This window comes from Eublepharis macularius, chromosome 18 (genome assembly GCF_028583425.1).
Source record: "Eublepharis macularius isolate TG4126 chromosome 18, MPM_Emac_v1.0, whole genome shotgun sequence".
Classification (NCBI taxonomy): Eukaryota; Metazoa; Chordata; class Lepidosauria; order Squamata; family Eublepharidae; genus Eublepharis; species Eublepharis macularius.
The window spans coordinates 28207739-28231852 of NC_072807.1; positions in this window are offsets into that span (position 1 = coordinate 28207739).

The window sequence follows — 24114 nt, forward strand, 5'->3', positions numbered from 1 at the left end:
TGTCCTTTGAATGTCGTGTCTGTTCTTTAACAATGCATTCCTTATCTTGAAACACTAGAATTTTGGATTAAGCATTCTAAACAGTTATCGATGGGCCTGAAACAAAGCCAGACATGATTTTAACTTGAGCCAACATGTGGCTTTACTCCCTCCTAAAGCTTTTTTCTTCTGTGTTTTGGAAGGCTAGAAAACACATTACAAAAGGTCAGTCGCTCCTCTTTAATAATAAAACTCAGTAGGGTATGTTGAAAACCTAGACGGGAGATGTTTGTTTTTCACTTCTCTGCCTATTCATAGTCCCTCACCCTGCACAGTGGTGGGAACTTTTTCTCTGATGGCTTATCCAAATTAAGCCTGTGATAGCATAATTTTACTGAAATTGTGTTTATTTAGCAGAAAGTCCACTCAGCAGGGACTTAGTTAAGTGAAGATAAAATCTTGGAGCAGGAGTGTAAGATGGTGGGGCAGATAAAAAATTACAGGATCACAATGCTGGAAGGGCCCAAAAGGTTGTGGGCTGTTCGTTCGTTCGTTCGTTCGTTCGTTCGTTCATTGGTTCATTCTTTCTTTCTTTCTTTCTTTCTTTCTTTCTTTCTTTCTTTCTTTCTTTCTTTCTTTCTTTCTTTCTTTCTTTCATTCATTTATTTATTTAAAATTTCTATTCCGCTCTCCCCATGAGCGGGCTCAGGGCGGATAACAACATATTAAAATACAATAAAAATTCATCTACGTTAAAACATTAAAACAGCAGTGTATTTCTATTAATACACATTTAAAACAGGATGGTGGACAGCCTTCACAGGGAGAGTTAAGATTTTATACACCCCTTTTTTCAGGTCGGCAGAGGCCCAGCCTCAGCCATATGCTTGGCAGAACGACTCTGTCTTGCAGGCCCGGCGGAAGGATAGTAGGTCCTGCCGGGCCCTGATTTCAGCAGACAGAGCGTTCCACCAGGTGGGAGCCAGGACCGAAAAGGCCCTGGCTCTAGTCGAGGCTAGGCAGGGCTCCTTGGGGCCAGGGACCACCAACAGCTGTTTGTCCCCTGGTCAGAGTGTCCTCTGGGGAATATATGAGGAGACACAATCCCATAGATATGCTGGTCCCAATCCACACAGGGCCTTATAGGTCAATCCAGTACTCCACTGGCAACCAATGCAGCTTGCGTAAGATCGGTGTTATATGCGCCTTACTTGGCACTCTCGTAATAACATGCGCTGCTGCATTTTGTACCAGCTGTAATCTCTGGGTCAGGCTCAAAGGCAGCCCCGCATAGACCAAGTTACAGTAATCTAGCCTAGAGATGACCATTGCTTGGATCACTGTAGTTAAGTCACGGGTTGACAGGTAAGGGACAAGTTGCCTGGTCTGCCGCAGATGGAAAAAAAGAGGACCTGACAACCGCTGTGACTGTGCCTCACACTGCAAAAGTCTTTGTGTTTCTTGAAGGACAACATGGAGACTTTAAAACAGATGTGACATGAGAGCGTTGTGACTTCTAGATTCACAGTGGTTCTTTTTTGCTCACAACTGGGTAGGGTTATGTAAAGCCTTTGGCAGGGGTGGGGGCAGATTTGGCTCATGGGTTGCCCTCACAATGGCTGGTGCTGTAATGAAATGGCTCAAAGAGATGCTTTGGAAATGGGATAGGGCTGTAGACTCTTCTACTGTGTATTTTCTGTTGCTGTAAGTATGCTCCTACTGGGTAGTTTCCACATGGTTTAATATGCTAATATACGTCAAATTGCGTAGACTTTGTTTCCCCAATATTTTCAGCTCTGTATTTGAATGTATGCTTGTTTTTTTCAAATTACTGCTCTTCTGGTCCTGTTGTGTTGTTTATTGAATGTCCCAGCTGTTGATCGTATTCACTTATACTCTGTAGTCCGCCTTGAGTCTCGGTGAGAAAGATGGGCAACCAGCCAGCCAGCCAGCCAGCCAGCCAGCCAGCCAACCAACCAACCAACCAACCAACCAACCAACCAACCAACCAACCAACCAACCAAATTTTTATTGTATCTCTCTCTGGCTTCTCAAGTGCAGTTTTCTCCCAAAGCATAACACAGTGATTGAGAGTGACATTGATGAACTAAAATGTCACAAGACACAAGTGGAGAGAAATAGAAAATTTTATATTTTTTAACTTCACTTATACCCTGCTTTTCTCCCTGATTGGTACCCAAACTGGCTTACTGCATTCTCCTCTCCTCCATTTTATCCTTAGAACAACGCTATCAGGTAGGTTAGTCTATAACTGGCCCAAGGCCACCCAGAAAGCTTCCATGACAGAGTGGGGATTTGAACCTGCTTCTCCCATGTCCTTGTCGGACACTCATATCCTGCAAAAAAGAGGGGGGGGGCTAGTCTTGTAAAACACAGGAGTGATATCCTATTTGGAGGAGGATGAGCTTTGGTTTTGTTGGCTGGATGTAGGTGGTGCCACTGTTGTATGTTGCAGGTATCTGAAGAAGCGAGCTGTGACTCATGAAAGCTCCTACCCTACCACAAATTTTGTTAGTCTTATAGGTGCTACTGGACTCCTGTTCTCTCTCTTTTTTTTACTGCTACAGACAGACTAACATGGCTACTCACCTTGATCTGTTGCATGATCAGTTGCTGGCTGAATCCACATGTACCGACATATAGCACTAAACTGTCAGAATGCCAGCATCTTCCTGGCACGATTTCTGACATCATCGTGCCACGATGCCACTCTCATGGCACGATGACATCAGAAATTGTGCCGGGAAGGCGTGGGCATTCCAACAGTTTAGCGCTATGCTAGTACGTGTGGATTCAGCCGCTTTCTCGTAAATCTGAGGGCAAGAGCATGCTTATACTTCACTTCAAGTAAGCAGAGCAGAGTTCTCTGGCAGGGAGAAAGAAAGAAAGTTCCTTGTGGTAGATCCCCTCCCGAACATAGCGTAGGCCTCCAGCAAGTGGAAGCATCTGGAGATTTCCTCCTCGTCTCAGCAACACTTGGCTAACCTGCAGTGGGAGCATTGCCATTTCCCCTGATATATTCTACTGAGTAGCTTCTTCGCAACCATACCTAAGATACAGTATTGTGAACCTTTCTTTGTTGGAGTGAAGTTTATTGATTGTCTTTATTCTCACTGGCCTTTTTGTATATGTGTGTATCCGTCTGAACACAGAATTCATCACTGTGAAGTGCCTCTGCCATGGTGACATTCACACCTGACAGTCTATTAAACGGTGTTAAGACTGATTTAGTTAATGCTATAAGCATCCGTGCCAATTTTGGGCTCCCTGCTTTCAGTCAATGCAAAATATCCCAGTGAATCCTGGGAGCTTAAAATGCCGCTGTCAATCTAGGAAGGGGCGTCCGCACAGCAGGTTAGCTGGTGAGAAGCATGAGACGGTTCATCTGGAAAATCAAGAATTCATTTCACTTAAATGAAGCATGTTTTGAAGTATTTTACATCGTTGGTGTTGGAATGTAAGCTGTCGCTTGCTGGATTGAACTTTAAAAAGCCGCCCCACCCCCGTTGATTGCATTAAAAGTCACAGTTGAGGTGGGTTGTGGGTGGAGCCAGTGCTAGCACGAAAAGCATAAAATAAGTATTCATGTCTATCAGCCTGAGTCTTTATGAGTAGTCAATTGTTTTCTGTTTTAAGGCACTGGGTGTTCAATAAAGCTCATGTAGAGAAGCTTTTGGCTATTGTGGTCATGGAAGATTACCTTTACAGCAAGCACCGGATACTCTGTTTGCAAAACATTTGAAACTTTGCAGTGGGTTACAGCTCTGCTTTTACTGTTGTTATACAAGAGGAAGGTTCACAATTATTTAGTTCTGGACCAGCAAAATGCCTGCCATTTATGATGAGTGGAATGTAGCAAGGGAGAGGGAGGGTCTATATTTTTCTTGCTCCGTCTGTGCCCTTCTTACCGCCATCAGGAGGAATGGCCAGGTTTGCCCTGAAAAAAAAGCAACTTCTTCCTTCAGAGTGTGTAGCAAGAGAATTAAAAAATTTACAGTGCAATCCTAAGCAGAATTACTCCAGTCTAAGACCATTAACTTCAATGGATATAATCTTTTTAGGACTAGAGATGGGCACGAACCGGGGAAAAAAATGAACTATGCGGTTCATGGTTCATCAAATTTCTCAAACCATGAACCACAAACTTTCATGAACCTGCCTCTGGTTCGCGAACTAGTTCGTTTGGTTCGTGAAAATATCACATCTAGGTCAGAAAATCATCACTTCCGGGACAGCAGAAGGTCTGCAGGAAGTCCATCCCCTGTTGCCTAGGAATCTGATTGATTGGCACCAGGCTGTCTGCAGTTATGAACCAAAAAACGACCCAAACGAACCAGCCTAAAGTTAGTGGCAGTTCATCAGAAATGGGATCTGACGAACTGTGGTTCGTGAACCACGAACCAGCCTGGTTCGTGCTTAATTTTGGTTCGTATTTCGGTTCGTGCCTATCTCTACTTAGGACTGAACTGTTTTGAGACATTCACTTACATTTTATATTTTTTGAGGAATGGGTAATTTGTGAATATGCCCTAAGATCATACTATTCTAGTTAGTTCTAGAGCAAAGCTCAGGGTCGCACTAGATGAGACGGCATCCCTGAGCTTGCTCTGGAGATGCCACTTTATAGAATGAATTCCCACCAAGGAGCTCCTCTTAACAGTGCCACAGGGGCCGATGCTGATTGGGACCATCGTAGCACCAGGGGAAGAGGGGCTCCTGCCTTCCTCTGTACTGCTTTTCCAACCTGAAATGGTGCCGGGGGGCTGCTTGGTAAATAACACCTCCCTGGTGCCATTTCAGGTTGGAAAAAAGGCACAGGGGAAGGCAGGAACCCTGCTTCCCTCTGCACCAAAGTGGTTCTGATCAGACACGGACCCCCCCAGGGCACTATTAAAGGAAGTTCCCCAGTGGGAATTCACCCAACAAAATGGCGGCATGTTTCTCAAGGCAAACTCGTTTTCTAAAACAAAATATTTTAATAAATTTGTAGTGTACTGGGAGCTTCTTTTTTGTGTACTGGGTGCTTCAAGCAAAAGGCTTTTGTAGCAAGGTTCTGTACATCTGCTCCAAGAGGCTGTGACTGACCCAAGGTCACCCAGCTGGCTTCAGGCGGAGAAGTAGGGGAATCAAACCTGGTTCTCCAGATTAGAGTCCTGCTGCTCTTTACCACTACACCAATCCGGCTCCTAATTTGCCAATGGGAATCCATGGAAAACAAAAAAGGTCTCTCATACACATGGTTCCACTCCTTTGTCTACATAGCTCTGCTATGGGAACTGGCTTACACTATATAGACTAACATTCTTCTGGGATTTGAAGTGGTGTACCATGAAAATCCATGTCTAGGTTCAGACAGAACAAAAAATTCTTCCTCTAATATGAGAACTCTGGTTGGGTCATTCATCAATCCAACCCAACTGACTTGCTGCAAGACCAGGACAGATAAAAGAACGCATTTCTTCATGCAGCGCATAGTAAGCTGATGAAATTGACTGCCAAGAGATGTGGCAATGGAGGATGACCGCTGGTATAGGTGGCTTTTAGAAAAGGATTGGACAAATTCACGGAGGATAGGATTATCCATGACTGTTAGCCATAATAGATAAATGGAACCTCTGTGGTTCAGGGGAAAAAACATCAGCATTATACCTAGCTTGGGCCATTTCCACACACATTGAATAATGCACTTTAGCAATCTTTTGGAAGTGGATTTTCCAAAAGATTTTCCAGTTCCAAATGATCATGAAAGAGCATTGAAAGTGCATTATCCTATGTGTGTGGAAGCAGCCTTGGATAATGTTGGCACACTGAACGCAGTACCAGAGACATCATTGTCTACCCCTGCCCCCCAAAAGCAGGGCTTTTCTATGTTTTTAAAGCTGTAATTGGTAGGTGCCTTCCAATAACATAAATGGATATTTTGGCCACTTTTGTGCACAACGAAGCACAAATGTTTCTGAGTATCTTATTGGACTTGAGTTGACTTTGCTGCTTGACTGTTTCTTTGCTTGCATATCCACTGAAGTTCATTTTGTTTTCTTCAAGAAGCCGTTGCTTGAAATGTGCCAGGCACAAGTTCTCATGCCCCTAACTTAATTTGATTTTCTAAGTATAACAAATTAGAATTAATTTCATGTTTCTGGGAAGATAATGAATACACCCACTAATGAATCACTAAAACGATTCCCATGAAATCATTGGCAGTGGAGGAGGCATGTGTCTGAATAAGTTGATTAATGCAGGCGGTAGGATCATTTATTGAGCCAGATTCCAAGAAGTCAGCCACTTCTGAAATATTTATTGATGGCCGTCGCTGAGGCAATGTGCATCTGATTGCAAGATTCTGGCAAGAATTCTGCCGCATGATCCATGATTCAAACCAAGCTTCCCTTGGCTGATTTCATTATCATTTTTCACCTGCTGAAGAGCCAAGCCACTATTGAGTTTAGGAAGGGGCTTGTCTCCTTGGCAGTAGGAAACTGTTGTGGTGAAAACAGGAAATAGTGCTCATACTGCATAAGGCTTTCATTCTTGTGTGATCCTCTTTCTTCTTTTAGATTTTAGGGAATGGCCGTTTCCACACGTACCGGCATAGTGCTAACCTCTCACAATGAGGGTGTCTTCCTGGTGCAATTTCTGACGTCATCACACCATGAAAACGGAATCGTGGTGCAATGATGTCAGAAATCGCGCCAGGAAGACGCCCTCGTTACAAGAGGTTAGCGCTATGCCGGTACGTGTGGAAACGGCCAATATCTTTTATTCAGGAACATTAATGTGCTGTTTTGCAGCTCGAAAGCATGCGCCACACTAAAAAAAAGTTGAAATCCTGCCTTCGAGCAATCAATTTTTTTGTTTAATTGGGGAGACAAGGAAAAAAATGTTTTCTCCTCTGTCAGGCAGAGGACTGTTCTCTTTTTGGGTTCTCCACGAAATGTGATGGAAGATGCATTGGAATGAATGTACAAGAGTAAAGAGAGGATCAAATCCAAAATGAGACAGAATTCCTGCATGGCTTCCCTGTTAAGGTTATGCTTGTGAGGTTTGGCCCACCATAGGGATACCTGCTTGTGCTTATATATCCACTCCTGACAAATACCTCTGAGAAGTGCGATGTGGCCGTGGTTGGCCTTCCAGGCTCATCCTACCTCTTGTCCCGATCCATTTGAGACACAGAAATCCAAACAGGAGCTTGGAAGGGGCCTCGGGGTAGGGAGTGGCTCAGAGATGCTTCTTCAGTAGGCAGCTCAAAATCTAAGCTTCTCAAGTTGATGTGTATTGAAGATCTAGCTTGATCCTGTTGATGCTTCAAAGGGCCAAACAGGATTGGAAGAAAACAAAGCAAAATTCGGGGGTTGATTGGAACATTAAAATGCCCTAGAAGAAAGTGAAGCTGAACAGCCCCCAAGGGGCTGCAACTCCAGAGGAGTTTCTTGGTTCTAATGCAGCAAGCAGCGATGTGTCACCATTGGCTAGGTCTTAGCCAATCACCCCCTGCAGAGCTGCCAGCATTACTGGGACTGAGAGCAGAACTACAAGTGACAAAAGGCACAGAATGGACACTTGTCAGCTTCCCTCAAGTTTTGATGGGAAATGTAGGCATCCTAGTCTTGCAGCTTGGCTCTCTGACTGCTGTCCAATGGACTTTTCAACTGTCACTTGTCCAACGTTCCGCCAAGCTGCCTACATTTCCCATCAAAACTTGAGGGAAGCTGACAAGTGTCCAACCTGTGCCTTTTGTCACTTGTAGTTCCGCTCTCAGCTCAACTTACTCCTGGGTTCCATTGGCCCGCCAGGAACTTTTCTGGTAAATTAAATGTCCACTCCTCCCTCGCCACCTGCCCAGTGAACTTACTAACAGCTTGGAACTGGCTTTGTTGGAGTAGAGCGCTCGCTGCAGCTGCAAAGTGTCATTGTGATATTGAATGAAGGCAGTCTCTTGGCATCCAGGCCGGATGAATTTTATTGACCTTGTGGATTGGGGTGCTAACCACAGCCGAGGCTCGCAAATACATATGCCAATAGATATAGAGGTTGTTTTGCATGGCTTTGGTCACTGTAGACACACTGTGTTGACGCAGGAGCTGAGTTACAGTTGTGGCAGCCAAAGCACATAGCAAAATATAGAAGGGGGAAGTGCATGACCACAGAACGGCTGTAAAACTTTCAGACTGTGATGTCGGCAAAGGATTTGTCTTTTGATATGTTACTTTTTCTTCTGCTTGTGTTGGTAAACCAACGGAGCTGTGGAGGGAAAATTGCACAGTTTCTGTTGTATTTTACCCGCTTGCAATGTGGCTTACTCACAGTGTTGATCTCACCCTTATGTGTGTTCTTGTTTCACTATAACTTCTGATTATTGTTTGGATAATAGCTGGAACATAAATAGAGGTGCCCTGTGATTGGCTGTTCTTAAACATATTCATAGATCCAGAGGAGTTAGCCGTGTTAGTCTGTAGTAGCAAAATCAAAAAGAGTCCAGTAGCACCTTTAAGACTAACCAATTTTATTGTAGCATAAGCTTTCGAGAATCACAGTTCTCTTCGTCAGATGCATGGAAGGCAAGAAGAGAAACTGGTCAGATATAGAGGAGAGGGGGGGGCGGGGTAGATGCAAACATCTCATTCTGATATGAAGATGCAAACAGCTCCTTCTGATGTGGAGATCAGTTTGCTTCGGTGCTGCTGGACTATTTTTGATTTTGCTACTACAGACTAACACGGCCAAGTCCTCTGAACCTTTACAGAAGCAAACTGATCTCCACATCAGAAGGAGCTGTTTGCATCTGCATATCAGAAGGAGATGTTTGCATCTACCCCGCCCCTCCTCTCCTCCTCTATATCTGACCAGTTTCTCTTTTTGCCCTCCATGCATCTGACGAAGAGAACTGTGATTCTCGAAAGCTTATGCTACAATAAAATTGGTTAGTCTTAAAGGTGCTACTGGACTCTTTTTGATCTTAAACATCTTGTGTGATAGAATGGTGTAGAGAGTAATTCCATGCAGAGTCTAGTCTTAGCTCGTGCAGTTCCATAGGTTTAGACTCAAGTTACTCAGCACAGCATTGCCCTGTTTTAGTTGATTAATTGATTTGGTTAATTGAAAATCTGTTCATCAATTTTAAAAAAGTGTCCCATGATTAATTGGGCAGCAGACTTTTCTATTTTACATGGTAGAAAATTAGATTATTAATACAAGAGCTTGCAAAAACTGAATGGCAGATGTATTCTGTCTTCTCCCATGCAAGTACAGCCAGCCTTAATATACACACATAAGTAATTGGCAGTGCTATCCTAAGCAGAGTTATACCCTTCTAAGGCCATTGTCTTCAGTGGACTTAGACAAAGGTAACTCTGTTTAGGATGGCACTATCCATAGATCCAGAGGAGTTAGCCATGTTAGTCTGTAGTAGCAAAATCAAAAAGAGTCCAGTAGCACCTTTAAGACTAACCAACTTTATTATAGCACAAGCTTTCGAGAATCACAGTTCTCTTCGACAATAAAGTTGGTTAGTCTTAAAGGTGTTACTGGACTCTTTTTGATTTTACTATCCATAGACCATCTGTTTGTTGTGTGTCTCTTTCTAACCTATTGGTAGCTATGGATGGAAAGACCCTTCAGGATGACAGACGTAGAGGGGATTTTGAATTTCTCCTTTCTGTTCTTCTGACTTGAACCCCCTTCCCCCTTTCAATTTCATTTGCGCAAATCAGAACCATTTGTTTGGGTGTTGAGGTCCATTTCCTTGCACCATTTATTTCCTCTGATAGATTAACATAATTTCTAATCAGGGGTTTTTTTTGCATCAATTGCACATAATTAGCACATACATGTGGTGTAATAATGGTGTTAAGAGACAAATGACTCGGGAACAACAAAAATGAATGAAACGTGCAGGCTCCCAATTACATCCAGAAGCAGAAACCAAGGGCAGATGGATACAGAGAATTTTTGGGTGGTGGAGAAAAATGGTCTTTTAGAACAGCCTGCAATGCACTTTAAAAACTTTTATATGGGTTTATTTGATTTTGAGTTAGTTGGTTGCCTATTGCGATTAAATATTTGATGATAAACTGCCTTGAGCAGGTGGGGGTAGGAATACTGTCCATAAATAAGGAACCAAATATGTAACATTGGAATGTTTTGATATTGTTTAATATACGGAAGCTTAAACTGATCTTGGAAATCACCATCTTCATATTGACAATAACAAGCCTTGAAATTGAACAGCTACTTGACACAAGGCCTGGATATGTTGCCTGAGCACATAAAAGGTGGGTCTTGATATGAGGCCTGGGCTTTCCTATTCTCCACAACAGCTTGTAGAATTGTTGATGCAGGTCTCCTCGAGTTGATCCCAGGGTTTGGCCTGAAGGCACTGGATGAAACAATCTGCGGAAGCTAAGCGGCATTGGGTACGTCTGGAGGAGAAATCTTCTAGGGATGTTGTGTGTGCTTTCATGACAGAGTGAGGGCCAAGCTACAAGTGACGAATAACACAGGTTGGACACTTGTCCCCTTCCCTCAAGTGTTGATGGGAAATGTAGGTGTCCTGGTCTTGCAGCTTGGCTCTCCAACTGCTGTCCAATGGACTTTTCAACTGTCACTTGTCCAACATTCCGCCAAGCTGCCTACATTTCCCATCAAAACCTGAGGGAAGCTGACAAGTGTCCAACCTGTGTCATTCGTCACTTGTAGCTTGGCTCTGAGTCTCCCTAGGTCTCCCAGACCCTGGTAGGACTCCCTAACCACTACACCACACTGACTTTGTTTAGAGGTTCCAGTTCTATGTGGATGAGGGCACAAATGCTACGTGTGCAAGCCTGCCCTCTCTCTTGCTTCACATCATCTGCCGTGCTGCCCTTTCCCTCACCCCAACCAGCTTCTTATATAACCTGTTAGCCTTTCTCACTTAAAGTAATCTTGCCCATGCAAGAAAGTGTAAAGACCCTTAATTGTCCTTGGCCCTGAACACTTAAGCTGCCGCACAATGCAGTTGGCACCTCGTCTGTGCTGATGTGGTGAAATGCTATTGTTTAGCCAGGTTTTGCGAAAGCTCAGTGGCTTTAATGAGATGGGGAAGAGGGGTTGTTTTTTTGCAGGTGTGGTTGCCAATGCTGTGGTTAAGCGGCTTCGACAACATACAGGTTCTCTGTGTGACTTTTGCCAGAATTGAGTACTATAAAAGCAACTGGTACTACTAATGTGTATCCAGTGATGTGTGTTTCCTGGAATGATATATTTTATGTATTGTTCATTTGAACTTATTCCATATTGGTCATCATTTTATAATTCTCTATTATGTCCTCTGCTTAGTGTAATCCTTTCCGCCCCTAAACTGGCAGTGATATTCTAAATAGTTACACCCATTGACCTCATGTAAGTGTACAGATGTGTGCAGCCACAGTAGTCTTGAAAGATGCTCAGATGCCAAGTCACCAAAGGGAATTCTAAAACTAGTATTATGACCATTGAGAATTCCTCTCTATATGTACCTGCCCATTTTGCATAAGGATGGTACTACAGAGAAAGTGCTGTCTGGGTCCGAAGTGGCATATACTCTTGGTGCTTCTGCTTAGAGTCTTAAAATTTCAGTGGAAGATGTCAAGGCTAGAAACCAGCAAAGAAGGGGAGTAACATAAACACTTCAAGCAAAGATTAAGATACCCAAAAACTCTTTGGTGTCAGTAGTGAGATGGGAGGAGAAATTTTAATTGGAATGATAGCTGATGGAGAGTATGGTGTTTCTATGCAGAGATGGTAGTATAGATAGAGAATCACAGCAGCCAACAGAGTTTAATAAGGAACAGAAGAACTTATACAGATCATGGAGAAAAGTGGTATTTTAAATACTTCCTTTGTACACAGGAAGTACTTCTTGTTACTGTTGCCATACTTTGATCTTGGCACTCCAAGAAGAGAAGGTGTTTTCTCTTGTGCAAGCCTTATTGTTGCCTTAAAATGTGCTCCTTTTGTTGTCATGTATTAGGGCTGGGCCCATGGCTCAGTGGTAGATCACTCTCTTTGCGTGCAGAAGGTCCCAGGTTCGATCCTCAGCATCTTCAGTTCAAAGTATCAGATAATGATATGAAAGACCTCTGTCTGAGACACTGGAGATTCACTGCCAATCAGTTTACACGAGACTGACCTTGGTAGACCAAAGCTCTGATTCAGTGGAAGGCAGTTTTCTATGTATGTTCATCATTATTAATAGGATGGGATGTGTTTTTTTTTAATGGAAAAGCTTCTTCTGCAACATAAAAGGTGTGGATTTCCAGAGAAACTGAACCTGGTTCTTAGAACCCTCCAGTCCCCATCACTTACGGCTCAGTTCAGTCATCATGCCACTTAGATGTTTCTGCTTTGAGGACCCAGAGACGGCTTCCTTGAGCTAGCAGAGGACACTGAACCTTCTTCCAGGACCTAGTGATTGGATAGACCTCATTAGATGGAATAAACCCAGAGGTGCTTGTTATGTTTGCAGCCTCGCTTCTGATAAGGCCTCTTTCCTAATAATTTTGCTTGCTTAAAGACAGCTTCCCTTTGCTTGCTTTTAAGGGTCATTATCTCAAATATCACTCAAACCCTCCTCAAAAAGTCACTGGAGACGAGAGATCAGAAAGACAAGGCCGGATAATGCAAGATCTCCAAGGCACTGGACTGAAAAGCATTTTTATAAAAATGTGTCAGCGTCCTCCCTCTGAACTGGCGGCGAGAATAACTCCTGACGATATGTACATAATCTATTTCCACAACCTAATAATCTGACTAACATCTCTGCCAGCAAGACACGGCTGTTAAAGCCGCTCAAGCTCATCTCCGTTCCTCACCACCCACCCAAAAAATTCTATTTAGAAACTAGATTTGCTGACGCTTGCCGGGATAATTTGAATCTCTTTATTCTCCGCTCCTTATTAACAAAGGACATTTGCATGACAGGAGATTTGCCAGTCCTTAAGAGCTCATCCGGCTCATGATGCCCTTCTTTTTCAACCTGAAGTTATAATCTTCCGCGTATGACATCACAGCCGGGGGCTTTGCTAATAATTATGGCACCTCCAGTGGCTTCCCGTGGCAAATCAATCTCCTGAGCAGAAGTGCTCGCCCAAGTTTATGGATTTGCCTGGAAGGAAACATTTATATTAAAAGGACCTGAGGGAGAACGGGGTGGTGCAGGGGCAGAGAAGTGAGGATTAAATTGATTGCAAGCATCCCATTTCCCCAGGTTTTCTTTTCTTCTTCAGTGTTCTTGGCCCCTAAAAGTAATCTCTGAAAATTCCCCCACCATTTTGGTGCCTTTGGGGGGCACTTTGCACATCAGCTTGTTTGAGTCACTGTACTCAGCGTATGTTCACCAAGTGTAGGGAGATGCAATGGTAGCCGGGAAGAGTAGTTTTAAAAAGACAGAGCTGGTGGAGATCGCTCCTCAGAGGGTTTGTTGATTTCGTCTTTGACTCCCCAAAGGCTCTGTCAATTTCACCTCTCCAGTCTAAAACTGTGTGGGATGGCAACCAGAGGGCAGTGAGGAATGGAAATGGGCTGGAACTGCCTTCCAGAGCTGGGCATGGACCTGGAGAGGTTATAATGGGCTGAAGTTTCCCATCTGGCATTTCACAGCCCTTTCACGCAGCTCCAGTGTATAGTAAAGCCGTTGCCCTGCCGCCGGCTCTGTCTTCTTAAACTACCCTTCCTGGCTAACACTGCATCTCCTGACATCTGTTCTTCATATCTCATGTAGAGAGACTCTTTGTGTTGTGTATTGCACATGATTCTGGAGCACCATCTAGCTATGGCACACATTCAGTTCACATGCAATATGGATCGCATGCACATGGGATATCACGTGAGATACTGATGGAACCCGCTGGCCCTCATCACTAAGGATGAATGGATTTCCCCTGTTCCTCCTCTGCTCCAAAAATGTCCCAATGTGTAGTTTGTAGTAGTCAATGAAGAAGAAGGAGGGCAATTGGTGCAAAGGGAAGAATCTTTACGATATGGGAAAGACACTGAAAGGAAGATACCCTTTGATGAAGCTGTATGTAAAACACATTGGGGCGTACAACTGCCCTTTTTTCCTTGGTTTGTAGTAGTGCCACATTCTACTACTCGGTAAGTTCTCCCTCCTCTAAAGATTTTTGTCTTTCCCTTCCTCCATGATCCTCTGTTTTATCCTCATGGCAACCCTTTGAAGTCGTTTAGGCCGAGAGACAGTGATTGGTTGGAGATCATTCAGCCAGCTGAGAGAGGATTTGAACCTGGTGTCCTAACCAGTCATTCTAAGCATTACACTACCGATGATGGGCCCCCAGGCAAGCCCGGAATGTCTCACAGATTAGAAATGGAGGCGAACGCCACCTTTGCAGCACAAGGAAATATAAAGAGGCATTCTTGGAATGCTTTCAGATGTGAAGCTTGAGTTGCTTTTGAGCGATCGTGTAGCAATACCTTTTGGATGGAGATGGATAGTAGCATTTTTCAGAGAGCTGAAAGCTGGGAGAGGAATTGTTGCTTGTGGTGGGGACTATACATGAATATCACTTACACTATGGAAAACACTATCTCCCTTGGATTTTTTTAAAAAAAGCTCAGGAAGATGGAATGGACACAACCAGGGCTTTTTTTCAGCAGGAACGTGGTGGAACAGAGTTCCGGAACATCTTGAAAATGGTCACACACGGCTGGTGGCCCCGCCCCCTGATCTCCAGACAGAGGGGAGTTTAGATTACCTAATCTCAACTCCCCTCTGTCTGGAGATCAGGGGGCAGGGCCACCAGCCATGTGACCATTTTCTCCGAGGGCAACCCACTGAGTTCCACCACCTCTTTTCCCAGAAAAAAAGCCCTGGACACAACAATATCTTCTAGGGTTGATTGCTTGCATTTATTCATTTGGGATGTTTCTACACTGCCCTCTGCCACAAATGTGAGCTCAAGGTGTTTGACATCATGCCAAAAAACACATTATTGTGGCGCAGAAAACATGCCAGGGCTGAACCTTAATGAACACTGCCATGCATGACATCTGTGGAGAGCCCTATCAACCCTAAAGGAATGAAGTGTGGATGTTGGAGTGGGAATTTGGTGGGGTTATGATGTGCGTGGATCTTTGTGTTTATAGTAGTTTAGGTTAGAGATCTCCAATCTGTGACTCTTGGGTGCAATCCAGACCCTTATACTGCTTTGTCCCCTGGTTACCAACCCAGGGGAAAGAATGACATGAAAACCAATGATGCTATAGCAAAACAGTAGAGTCCAGTAGCACCTTTAAGACTAACCAACTTTACTGTAGCATAAGCTTTCAAAAACCACAGCTCTCTTCATCAGATACATCATGCATCTGATGAAGAGAACTGTGGTTCTCAAAACCTTATGCTACAGTAAAATTGGTTGGTCTTAAAGGTGCTACTGGATGCGTTACTATTTTGCTACTACAGACTAACACGGCTAACTCCTCTGGATCTATGGCACCACCGAAGGGCGGTGGTGGAGGAACTTGACTTGCCCCTCCAACTTCCTTTTGAAAGTGGCTCTCTGCACTGAAACTGGTTTAGGTGGTGATGCAGGATAAAGAGCACACTCCAGCAATTGTTTTCGGGAAATGGTTTTGATTGAGCTTACCCAGATAAGTCTGAAGCTTTAAAAAAGTGCATCAGCTGTGCAAAGCAACAGAACGCATCTTTCTTTGCCTAGCAGATGGTTAAAGGTAGCTGTCTGTGGAGAGGCCACCCGGGTAGAGAGGTGTCACCAGGGATTCTGCATGTTTAGCGGAGCCGCTCCGAGGTCAATGAAATCTGTTCTCTGTTCTCCCGCATGGAAACCCCGTAATTGACAGCTTGCTAGGTAGAGATATCAACTTCACCCTAGCAAATCTATCTCAACGTTTCGGCCATGCTCTCTGAAGATATGCCTGGTGTGCCTGTATCCTGAGGAAAGCAGAGAGAATTAAATGACAGCCCAGGTTACCAAAGGCATAGTTTTAAACTCTACATCCCTTCTTTCACACTCACAGTGAAATCCTAAGCAGAGTTTCCCCGGTCTAAGTTAAGCTATGATGCCCATTTTGAATGTGGGGTTTTGTTTTTTTGGGCACCCTGAAATGATGTCACCTTTCTAGTCGTCACAAGAGCTAAAATGGAAAAAGGTGGTTCAAATAAATATATATAAGCAAAAAAATGTTTTTCAGTGTGTTGTTTGTAGTACAGTTTTCATTGATTTAATTAGTAGAAGAATTGGCTAAGCCTTCAATGAAGGGGGGCACAATAAAAAGTATAATTTGGAAAAATTGAAATATTGAGGAAAATTGAAATATATGCAACATTTCCTTATCAACCCTCATCTTATTTTACTGCTTTATAAATACATAATTTATAAGTTAGTATATGAAATTGAACTACTTGGCAAACTCAAGTAGGTCTCCGGAGAGTGACATGTAAATTCCCTAAATAAATAAATAAATAAATACTAATGAAATTTCAAAGTCTAAACTTAGTTTTCAACAAGCAAAATTGCGAATATCTCCAAAGCGGGGGGCAGGGGGAGAGCTGTGAACTGCCATACCCTATGCCGTCTTAGCCGTCTTTGTTTTTGCCATCACAGAGGTGGTTAAAAATATACGTTTTTTAAAAAAGAAACAAACCCATTTAACACATTTTTAAACGGGGTTTTTGAAAACAGAATCATTATATAGGATTCCACATGTCCAAGTCAAATGTCTGCAGTGAGAGAGGCAACTTGACGGCTGCCTCCGTAAGATAGTGCTGCAAGATACAACATGTCACCCGCTGAATGCTAATCTGATAAATGATTAGTCCTTTGTTATGACCTTTTATCCTAACAACAGATCTTATTAAAACCAATTGTTAGTTGTGATTGTACCATGCCTAGTCAACAATTCCAGGGACAATGAGGGGGAGGGTTCTTAAGTTTTTGATAGTTTGGAGGGTTTTTTTTAATACAAAAGAAAAGGGAAAATTAAATATCCCAGTAAATGAACTATCTGTTAAATTAAGTTTTCTATAAAGCAACCTGATACTGAAACTGGCTACTGGTCCTATGGAGAATAGATTTCTCACTTCCTGGTCTTCTTCTCCATTTAAAAGAAGTTTAAACATGGAGCTGTGCTGGCAGTGCGATGGCACTTCCAGCAAATACCTGGAAGTGATATCACATCGTCAGCATGATATCAGTGTGACACTCTAGGATCTAGATAAAACTAACTCTGTGGTAAAGGTTTTGTCCGCACCCTAGAATGTTGCACGCTGGCAATATGAGGCCACTTCTGGATTTTGCTGCAAGTGACATCACACCACCGGCATGGTGTCATTTCCTCTTGTCCCCACCATCAGCTAGCAGCCCTAACTGGTCTGCCTTGATCAATTGCTGTGTACCTAACTGAGAACATGACCTGAAATTCTTTAACTAGAGATGCTAAGGATTGAACTTAGCCCCTTGATGGGCTGCATATTTTTGTGGCTGTTTTTGTTGTTTCAGGTATATTTCAAAGGGCTGGTTCTTACCTGATAAAGACACAAACGGTTTGGGCCTGGGGTACCAGAAGAACTGCTTCCTCTCATATTGGCCAGGCTACCTGTTCACAAGCCCTGTTTTCTGGGCCCCCACCTACAGAGGGGAGGTGAGTATGGAACAAAGGCCGGGCTTTTTGGTAGTGGTACCTTGCCATTCGAATACCCTTCCCCTTGAAGTTTGTCTGGAGTCAACTTTAGGCATCTTTTAGGCAACAGGCCCAAACATTTTTTTTCGTAGTTTTAAACTGAGGAGTTCCATCTTTTTAAAAGCCATTTCACGCCCTGCTTCCAGCCTGAGGTCTGTTTTATCAATATGATTTTAGACTGCTCTGTTGATGTCCTTTTATTCCTTGGAATGCTTTTATTGGTCTGTTTTTAAATTGATTTGGTTTGTTTTATTTGCATTCCTGGCTTGGATTATTTTCTTTATATGTTTTTATTGGTAAGTTGTTAGTTTATATTGTTTGTTTGCTTGGTTTTGTTTTATTGCTTGATTCACCTCAAGTAGGTTCTGTTGGGGAGACAAGCTGGGTATAAATAAACGGCCTAACAAACAGTAGATGAGAGAAGCTTTAAAAGAGAATTAGAAAGATTCATGGCGGATAGGTCTGTCAGTAGCGACTGAAGGAAACCTTCATGTTCAGATGAGGCAGTGAATCTCTGAATACCAGCGCCGTGAGGCAACATCAGGGGAAGGCCGCAGCCTCCATCCCTTGTTCTTGGCCCTCCAGAGTAAACGGTTGGCCAGTGAGTGAGAAAGGATGTTGGACCAAACGGACTACTGCTCTGGTCCAGAAGAGCTCTTCCTATGTCCCTTATGTTATCCATATCAGTATTAATGTCTTACATAACAAAGTGAGAAGGAAGAAATGACGTGTGTCTCTCTGTTGGAGTTGGCCTCAGCTGCTTTTCAAGCTTCCTCCTCTAAGCAGGTTTAACTCCCAGACAGCTGAAGCGGAAAATAAGCTTGATGGTTTGAAAGGTTTGCTGCAGTTTACCCTGAGCTGACGATGTGCTGAAAAACTCGAGGAGAAGTGCAGCAAATGTCTGTGGATGCCATTGTCCGTGGTGGGAGGCTGGGGGCATATTGTGAGCCTGGCTTTTGACAGGAGGGCGTATGCAGCTGGAAAGTGAAGGAAAGCATTACTGTGAAAGCAGAATAGTAAAGAGTCCAGTAGCAGCTTTAAGACTAACGAAGTTTATTGTAGCATAAGCTTTTAAGAACCACAGCTCTCTTCATCAGATGCATGACCATGCATCTGACAAAGAGAGCTGTGGTTCTCGAATGCTTATGCTACAATAAAGCTGGTTAGTCTTAAAGCTGCTACTGGACTCTTTACTATTTTGCAACTACAGACTAACATGGCTAACTCCTCGGGATCTGTGAAAGTAAAAGCTCAGTTTCACCCTGTAATTTGGGTAGAGACCATCTCTTCTCCTATTCTCCTCTTTCTCACCCCTGTATTTATCCACATCTATATATCTATGCAATTTTAAATGGTTAATCAGAGATGCTGGCAAACCTCTGTGTGCTTCAAGAGAGTTGTGAATAAAGTAATGAGGGTCTATCAAACCATTGAACAAAAAAAAAGCTTCTAATAAGGGAAGGGCGGGAAATATTCTTAACTCAAACAGCTCAGAAAACAGAATGGTTCTTTAAAAAAATGTCAAGCGTGCATTTTAAAATACAAGCTGGGGCTGCAGAGATGTTAATTTATTTTTAAAAATTCAGGGGTGTTGCAAATTATACCGTAACAGTCCCCTCTCTTTTTTGACATTTGCGAAAATGCTTAATTTATCACGGCACAGATCGGATGCCTTTCCCCCCCGCACATTTGTTTAGCTGGCGTGTTTGTGTTTTAATTTGAATTTGAGGGTGAGAGTTGTGGAACTTTGGAATGTGGTTTTTCTTTTTTGTGGCCAGACTAGAATGGTGGGGTGGGAGGAATGCGGTCTGTGGGCGAAGATCGGGATGCCATCTGCAGCCCGTGAGAAGATGAAGCAACTGCTAACACAGTTGCCAACAGGGACTTCTTTGTCCTGAGACTGTCTGCCCACAGTTTGGGCGCATCTTTTGGGATGACTGGTCGGCATTGCTCTCTAGGGATCAACAGGAGTCTGTAAATTGTGCGTGTGTTGCATAGCTGCAATTTGTCAAGCAGTCCCAGCTCTCATCAAACCTTGGACTCATCAAACCAGCAATTATTCAGCCTCAGCCTGTAAATGTCTGGGAAAGAGCATGGGCACTCATGGAGTGCAATTCAGGGGAAAACTGGGTATGCCCAAGTCTTACTGAAAGAAATGCTACATCAGTATATTGGGTTGGGTTCGGCAATTTGTCAACACAGAGATCTGAGATCTTTCCTGTTCCCCCCCCCTCTCTCTACCAGTTCCACCTGAAAGTTGATTGGGAGGGAGGTGTTGTAAGGCTCATGTGGACTAATAAACACACTCTTCTCAAGGCTGCAGTGGGGAAGGTGTGAAATCACACCTCTTTTGGTTGTCACACAAAGAAAAAGACTATAATATCTCCAAGAGCGCCATAAAGTTTAGACCACTTTAGACTGACATTATGGTCATTTCCATGTGCCATAAAACTTCCCACCAGTATAAATCCAGCATAGAAACATCATCTTTTTGTACGTTTCAAGAGGATAGGAAAGTCCTTCATGTTTTCAACCCCTCCACAAAACCTCCCTCTGAGGGATATTTTTTGCTTCCAAACCCCCAAAAGGCAGAAAGAGTGATTCTACCCCTTGCTACTTCCCAACTCTTAGGGTCATCATTCATTCATTCATTCATTCATTCATTCATTCATTCATATCCCCCCTTATTCATTCATTTATATCCCCTTTTCTCATGAAGTCTCAAGGCAGATTGCAAGAATTAAAAACAATGCAATCAGACAACGTAAGACATCCAGTAAGTAATGCAACGGGGCTACGATTACTTAACTGGAAAGCAATGCAAACTAGCATTGCCAGCTACCAATGGAGATTTAGGGAGTGGGAATGGACTTACAACATCTTCTCCCAATCAGCTTTCCAAAGCTTAGGTGGAACTGCTAGAAAGAGGGGGGATAAAGGGGGCATCACCCTGACTTGGATAGCCCAGGAGAGCCTGATCTTGTCAGATCTCAGAAGCTAAGCAGGGTTGGCCTTGGTTACTAATTGGATGGGAGTCCTCCAACAAAGACCAGGGTTGCAGAGGCAGGCAATGGCAAAGTACCTCTGTTAGTCTGTTGCCATGAAAACCCCACCAAGGGTCACCATAAGTCAGCTGTGATTTGAGGGCACTTTCTACCACCACAGGGGGCATCAAGACAACAGTGCAATTTCACTTCTGGGGAAAACCCATAAGTGACATAATGCCTCTTCAGGAATTGCCTGATTTCTCAGTTTTCGGTTTTCCCTGGAAGTGATGTTATGCTATCACGCTTATGGTGATTTTTTCTTCTTCATTTTTTCTCACACCGGCAGACAGAGTGGCAGCAGGCAGCAGGGGTTTCCAGTGGGAGGTCTCCTGCCATAGTGGGAGACCTGGGAACACTATTACAACCCCCGAAAGAACAATGATAATAGACCACATACCATAAACAATGCAGAAAATGGATCGCAAGGCAGCAAAATAAAAACAAAAACCCAGCATTTGTTTTAAACAAACGTTCATGTTTCTAGACCTCTTGTTGCATGTAAGAATATTGTCACCTTCTGTGCAAAATGATTATTAGCAGTAGTGGCAGCATATGTGCACGTAGATATTGGTGCTTGGGACTCAGGAAGAAAATAATGGAGGAGTGTGGAATTCTTGGGAGTGCAGAGAAACCAGTTTCTTTTCATGAGTACTTCCTAAAAGGCAAAGAAGGCACATTGCAAGCGTAGAAAGGAAATACTTCCGGAAGAGCGTACATCCTTTTCCAGCCAGCAACACTTAGGGCGAACAAGCAATATCTGCGAATAAAGCAAAGGTTTGCATAGACATGCTGAGAATTGTTCATGGCAGCTGTTGGGGGGTGGGGTGGCCAAGGAGAAGAGAGAAGGCAGGAGGAAGAAATTGCATTTCTGCATTTGCTAACCTCTGACCAGCCGGATAAATCACTCCTAGTCAGAAGCTGGAGTCTGAGGCTGGCAGAGCCAAGGCTGAGTTTCAAGTAGGGACAGAGAGAATGATGAGATCTGTATGTTTTTTTTTTAATGCCTTGAGGCTGGGGAGAGGAAACTTTCTCCAAATACAAGTAAAGTCACAGGGTTTGTAGGCATTTTATGCTTGACTAGTATTTACTGCAAGGTGTGGGGTCGTGGGGGATTGGTTTTATTCGGGGAGTAATGCAATTCCAGTCCAGGTCACAGTGTGGATAGATCCTAGTTACCCTTTAGTAGATTCAATCCAACAATTTATAGACAAAAATAAGGACATTTGATTCTCACGCAAGGATCATTGCTGGAATACCACCCCGCTCTGCAATAAACACACCCCAAAACACTTGAGATCTTGTTGTAGCTATTATGGGACTGCCACTGCATTTAGAAACTTAAATTTATCTAGATAGGCATCTAACCCTTTGTAGAGGGTTAACCTCTTGAAATTTAAGAGACAGCATCTGGAAATCTCAAAGAATGGCAACAAAATATTTAAAAAATGCATCTGATGAAGAGTGCTGTGGTTCTCGAAAGCTTATGCTGCAATAAAGTTGGTTAGTCTTAAAGGTGCTACTGGACTCTTTACTATTTTGCAATTACAGACTAACATGGCTAACACTTCTGGATCTGTTGCCGAAAATGTCACTCAAAAGCAGCCCCAAATCAGGATTTACCAGCATCAAGGACCTGAAACTGGATCAGAAACTGGGAACTATCTCCAGGGTTGACAACTGGGTAGTTTTCTACTAGCACGACTAGTTTTTCTCCATTCTAGCCAAGTGTCAAATGAGAGTTTTCCGTCATAATGGAGGGTGATGGTGGAGAGTGCCCTCAAGTCAGAGTTGACTTTTGGCGCCCCCTGGTGGGGTTTCATGGCAAGAGACTATCAGAGGTGGTCTGCCATTGCCTGCCTCTGCAACCCTGGTCTTCGTTGAAGGTCTCCCAATTACTAACCAAGGCCGACCCTGCTTAGCTTCTGAGATCTGATGAAATCAAGTTCACCTGGGCTATCCAAGACAGGGCAATGAAGGGCGTAGGCTTTTAAAAAAATTATTAATTATTTCCCAGTTCCTTCGTGATTAGAACAACTTTGATCATTTCAAGTGACATCAGAGAGTCTGCTCCAAACTTGCATGCATTCATTGGAGCCAGTCAGATCATTATAGAAATGCTGCAGAGGCCCGATTGAGCATCTTATCATTTTGCATGAGGTACCCACTGAGTTGGAAGCAGTGCCTTGCATGGCATCTGTAGAGGACCGTGTCTGTTATGACTGCATTCAATGTACAAGAAGGTCGACTTCTTCACCTTGAGAGGCTAGATTAGCTCTGGCAGTAATGACACCCTCCTAGTCAGGATTCTTTCTCCTAGGGCATCATTCTGGAGAATCTAGCGCTCAGGTTGGTCGCTCGGGCTGTAAATTGCTGCAGTGACTTTATTTCATTCATAAAAGAGGGTGATAGGGTATCATAAAAAAGGTCTTAAACTTCATAACTCTTCATAGGAGGGTGTGCTCAAGTGTTGGAGAGACTTTCTTAGTCAAGTGAGAGATTTCAACCAACACTCAAACCAAGGCAGTTGTGCTGTTTAAGCAGCTGCTGGCCTTTTTTTTTTCCTGGAGGAACTCTGTGTTTGCAGGCAGGGGCTATAGACTTTTTTGTTGTTGACAGCCCTGATAAATATTTCATATTAGCATAGCATCTTTCATAGTGAAGGATCACAGAACGCCCCAAAAAACATATACAGAACAATATGTTCCCAGCTGGAAGAAAGCATGGGGAAAGCAGAAGATGTTTAAGGAATGGAAGATTGCTCTTCAAAAGCAGCAAATGGATTTGGAACCAAAACAAATTCCAGATTGGGTGGAGGGTGGGTCAGAGAACGAGAGAGAATCTCTCTCTCTCTCTCTCTCTCTCTCTCTCTCTCTCTCTCTCACACACACACACACACACACACACACACACACACACACACACACACACACACACACACACTCCTCTCTCTCTCTCTCTCTCTCTCTCACTCACACACACACACACACACACACACTCCTAATTCTTTTTTTTAAAATCAACATTCCCAGCTATGGATATTTTTGGCTTTAGTACAGCAGGATTTGAGTCCAGTGGCATCTTCGAGACCAACAAGATTTCCAGGGTGCAAGCTTTTGAGAGTCAGAGCTCCCTTCTTCAGACACGAGTGCTTCAGTAGTTGGCTTTTAGCAAGAAGAAAGAGTAAGAGTCACAACCTCTCTTTTTGTTGTTTGATCCTACAAGTGTCCAAGCCTTAGCCGATCAAATCTCCTCCCCCATTCCCTCTTGCTGCTCCCTTATGCTTGAAGCTGCCCCTCAGACCGTCTGCTTGGTACCACTTCCTCCTTTCTTCCATCCCTCAAATTTACCCTGGCCATCAAGAAATGTTAAGTGTGCACAAGTTCCTTCTATGAAT